At 31.0% G+C, this 5,239-nt stretch overlaps 1 long non-coding RNA gene across 6 annotated transcripts; it reads left to right on the forward strand.

The window, feature by feature from the left end:
* The first annotated feature begins 763 nt into the window (after positions 1–763).
* Positions 764–3,769, forward strand: LOC145583084 (uncharacterized). Of its 6 annotated transcripts, XR_014100034.1 has the most exons (5): positions 765–2,701; positions 2,794–2,867; positions 2,977–3,055; positions 3,153–3,388; positions 3,481–3,769. It is a non-coding gene; the product is annotated as an uncharacterized LOC145583084 (long non-coding RNA). The 6 variants fall into 6 exon arrangements; XR_014100033.1 differs by having other exon boundaries at positions 764–2,701; positions 2,794–3,055; XR_014100035.1 differs by having other exon boundaries at positions 2,794–3,246; positions 3,320–3,388.
* The last annotated feature ends 1,470 nt before the right edge of the window (positions 3,770–5,239 follow it).

Raw genomic sequence — 5,239 nt, forward strand, 5'->3', positions numbered from 1 at the left:
AGTTGTAGAATGAAATGATTTAGGCTCATCATGTTTATATGATTTTAAGTACAATACTATTAGGTTTGAAACCTAATTGGTACAGGTAGATCATTTACAACTCTATTTGAATTTCACCTTGTATTGGTTTATCAATTATGTCTCTTAATTAGAAGATTATTTTAGAAGCCCGCATATTTATCTTGATAATTTTGGATAAAATTGTATATTCCTATAATTGGCATATCTTGACCAGAAATAGGGAGCTTAGATATGAATATATGATTTAAAACTGATTTAATTTAATATAGGGCAAGTTACTATCGTTTTCAAAACTAATCAATATGCCGCATTATTTTATAAATAATATGAAGTTATTTAACCTTTATAACTCATTGAGACATTGATCAAAATAATTTACAAGGAGTTGAGCATTGATTGGCATTGGTAGAAGGTGCCCTTTACCTAATTACCTATCAAATATTCAAAATACACAGAGTACTTTATAAGAAAAATAGAAATCATGACATAAAACTCGTTAAGAGATAGAAATTAGACCATTATCCTTATTAAAAAAAAAATTAAACCTTTTTCTTCTATACATAGTTATAAAAAAATTCACTTTTTTTCTTTAATAGTTGAAATAAAAAAACCTCATATACTCATAATAAGAGATAAAAAGTAGAACTCTCTTAAAAACTAAAAAAAAATTAAAATTACTGTGGAACTTTTATCTCAAAAAATAAATAAATAAATAAAATAAAGACAATCAATCACCGCGAAAATGGTGAATTGTTTTTTGGGTTTTTCCACTAAGAATCAGTTACTCATAATTAACAACGGAAAAAAAATCGCAGCGAGAAACGCTTCTCTCTCTTCAATGGGTAATCTGCCACTGCCAGCCACCGCTGCTACCTGTGTGCCAACCTGCCGCCGCACCGTCCATCCACCGCACTCCAGTCTCCAGCCACCGCACAGCCACACTCTAGACAAGTTAATTCCGTATTCATACTTAACTATTGATTTTTAAGCTTTTAATTTGTTATTCTACATGAGTTGTTGGGTTGATTTTGTGCATAAATTAATTGTTTATGTTATGTAATCTATCAAGTTAGTGTGGATGTTGCTTGAAATTGATGATTTGTTATTTAGTTTATCAAATGAGAGAGTTAGGGTTTCTAAATTTTTTAGGAATTGATAATATTGGTTTTTTCGATTTTTTTTTCCTTAGGAATTGATAATATTGGTTTTCTAGATCAGCCACTGGTGTAAGTTATCTTTAGGAATGAAATTAATGAATTGATTTCTATCAATCAAAATTCAAAGAAAAAAGGATTACAAGCTCAGCCCACCTTCTTTATGAAATTAATAACCAGATTATATAGTCATTATTTATCCTGCTTAACTTGAATTTGCTTGTATGATACTGTAGTAATGTTACATTTCATAATTGCATTTATTTCGTTAATATATGAGCTGTTGTACATTCAATTGTTGCTTAAGATTTGTAGCCATTTTATTGACATCTCCACTTGATTACATGTGTTTATTGATGGAAATAATTCACATACAATATTTTGGTGGATGCAATTTGGTACAATAATGTTTAGATGGAATAATTTGGATGCGATTAAATAATTTCTTTAATCAAGATATATTCTACATAGATGTTCAAGAATGTGGGTTGTGTGTGAGAGTTTGGTGTTAGCATTGCTTTTATCTGGAAAAAGCTGAGTTAGTGTTATTGTCTACTCTGTATTATTGTTGCTTGAATGTTAACAGTGCTGCTATAGTTTTTCTGTTTAATTGCTACTGTATTTTGTCTGAAATTATTGCTGCATGTAATAATGTTGTTGTTGCCATGTTGTATTGCTGTTGTTGTTCCTTTGCAGTTTCCCCATAGCTGCAGTTCTATTTGTCCCAAAATTATGGACTTGCATTCGTTTTTAGCCCCTATCCCCTTCATAAAAGTTATAGATCTTGAAAAGTTATCCAATCTAGGCTCAAAAATTTCTCAATTTGGAATTGTGTGCCGAAAGTTATGCCTTCTAGAAATTTATGTGGTCTGCTAACTTGGTTCTATCGCAGCGAGGCTATTATTGTTCTCTTGATGCCTATGTGAGGTTGTTGCATTGAGTTGGGTAGGGTTGCTAAAAAGAATACTCTGCATTTTCTTTTTTATTTTTATTCTATTTTTCCTACAATTTTTTACAAATTACTTCTTAAATTAATATGTGGATTTGGAAATACTGGTGTCTTTTGTAAACAAATGTGATTTTGGTGCATTTCTAAACTTGAAGTGATTGAGAAGAATTCTTGAAGTTTTCAGAAATTAGCTTGAGAGAACCATACAAGTTATAGTTGTGCCAGATTATAAACGGATTTTGGGGCTTGGTTATCTTGGTTGTCAGGTGGTTAGATGTGCCCTAGCTCTAAATAGATCATTATTATTGTAAAACTTGTGTGATTTCATAGTTGTAAAAATGAACATGTTTGTGGGAAAATTGGCTCATTAAACAACACTTAGAGGAGTTTGTCCATCAAGGGTAAGCAAAATAGATCCTTTGTGAATTTATTATGTTTAATATATAATTTGAGAAGGTTCGTCCTACCTCTCTTGTTTCAGTGTTTGCCAATAACCACTGATGTCAGGACTTACAACGAGAAAATGCTTAACGATGAGTTCTACATTGGTCTATGACAAAGAAGAGCCACTTGGAAGGTTGTAAAGCTTTTTTAAATTTTTTTTCTTTGATACATGTGATGAAAAATTCGCTACATTATAGATTGAGGTTACATAACTTTTTATTGTAGGAATATGATGAGCTTCTTGAGGAGTTCATGAGTGCAGTAAAGCAGAACTATGGAGAAAAGTTCTTGTTATACAGGTTTGTTACTAGACTTACTACTGTCTATGATTATAATTTTTATTATTTAAAGTAATTTGTATCCTTTCATATTTTAAAATTTAATTGGATTTATAATTGAAATTCAAAGACTACCAACCATAATGCCTTCAAGCTGCTCTCAAAATACTCAACAAGTTATCGTGTGTTAGTTCAATGGTGATATTCAAGTATGTAATGAGATAGATACGTTTTTATGTTATAATTTACTCTGTGTCAGCTCTAACCCCCTTTTTTTTTCTTTCAATTCTATTCTTCTCTGCATAGGGGACTACATCTATTGTCCTAACAAGAATTTTTTCGGCACTGAAATTAGTTGGTGGCACCTTGGCAAAACATACATTTTTATTCCTTGGACCAGGTTAGGTAAGAATGATACCTTTTTTCTTTGACGTTGAAGCTCTGAGTGTAAAGTGGTTCTGATTGAATTACAGTGAAGCTAACATTTTTATTCAATTACGGTGAAGCTGATTCCTGTCATATGACATTGTAGGATGCCCAAGGTTTTAATTCTTTGTTTAGAATTTCAATTATTTATCTTAAATTTTGAAAAACTGTGTTATTTTTTAACTTTTTTATTTGATTGGTATTACAGGTAAAGCACATGGAAGAAAGATATATATTGAAGACAGAGAAAGAGAGTTGATTTATTAGAGCTTTAGATTGTCTATAGTCAATTGACTTGTTTCCCGCTTTGGACGTCACAATACCTCCATTGTATATACAATTAGATACGAACAATTAGTGGTACTAATAATGTACTAGTTTGTGAATCTATTTAGCATTTTTAGGGTAGACACATTGTGTTGTATATTTACTTGGATATTGTTTTTGGATTTTGATAGATGTGTTCACATGCGTTATGATATAAAAAATGTTACATCTATATTGATGTTCAGCTTCCATTTAGATTAATTTTTCTACCATTGTTCAGTTCACACGTTTATTCATTATAGTTCTTTCAATTCATATACAATAATTTTTAAAGCGTTGTCTATCAGATTTTTTGGCAACAATATTGTATTATTACTATCTAATACAACAGATAAAGAGCTTGATACATATTTTTTTTTTGAAAGAAAACATTTTTTTTAATGTTTTCTAAGATTGCAACAATTTTCTTTTGTTGCCTTTGTGAAAGTGTTGCCTTAGGTATCATTATATCTTGGCTTTTAAAATTGTTGTCTTTGAACTAAAATGTGTTGCCTTAGGAATAGACAACGGGGGCATAAACTACGCCTCATATGTGTTGCCTTAGCTACAAGGCAACACTTTTTTGATATTAGGCAATAGTTTTTCAGCGTAACCTTTGCTTTATTTTGTTGTAGTGTGAATTAAAATAATATTAGCCTAAAATCAAATTATTAATTATCTTATTAAGCGTGATTCAAGTAAAAATTCCCTTTAAACCTACAAGAGAGGGCGTGATCAAGCAATAACAATAATATCAAGCAACATAATAATATCATTGATACAACAAATCATCATCATCATCAAAATAATAATATTAGCAAGATCCTAGGCATGATACTAACATGATTAATAACAAATCCTAGCATGTCACTAAATAATAAAAATCAAAGCTTTATTCCTAACATGATACTAGGAATCAATAAAACAATCAAAACATGATTTCTAAAGAAATAGAGCAATGAAATTACTCACTTTGAAGCCTCGTACCTCTTTCTATCAAAACAAAATACACGTTAGTAACTTCAAGGAAAATATTAAATCAAACAATAGTAATAATATTAATTGAGATTAGATTTGGGACCTAACCCTCAGAACTATCAACCTTTCACGTCGAGGTATAAGGCAACTTCGAGCTTGGCTATGTGTATTCGAATCTCGTGAATGAGGAATAGTGTATTTTGTAAAAAGGTGTTGAAAGGCTTAGAAAGAGAGAGTGAAAGAACAAGCTTCTAGCTTAGAGAAAGAGAAAGAATAGATGATTGTTGATGATTGTCGGTGATTGTTGGTGATTGAAAACGGAGGAAAAAGACCTTATTTATAGAGAAAAATCGACCATAAACGATAGAAAAAGACTCATAATCAGACTCGGAATAAAACTAGCTCCATCGCGGCGCGACAACGCTATCGCGATGCGATAGCTTCATCGCATGGCGATAAGCCCATCGCGGCGCGATGAACCTATCGCGATGCGGTGGTTGCTGTATGATAAAGATTTCGTACGGAGTCCTTCTCCTAATCAAATTAGGTTACTTGGAGTCCGTATTTATCTTTAATTAAATCGGATTTAATCTTTTAAAACACTTGTTTTATTCCAAATAGAATTCTTTATCTTTTCAAAATCAAATATAATTATAATTAATAATCCTAATCCCATTAAAACT

This window comes from Chenopodium album, chromosome 15 (assembly GCF_948465745.1).
Source record: "Chenopodium album chromosome 15, dcCheAlbu1.1, whole genome shotgun sequence".
NCBI lineage: Eukaryota > Viridiplantae > Streptophyta > Magnoliopsida > Caryophyllales > Amaranthaceae > Chenopodium > Chenopodium album.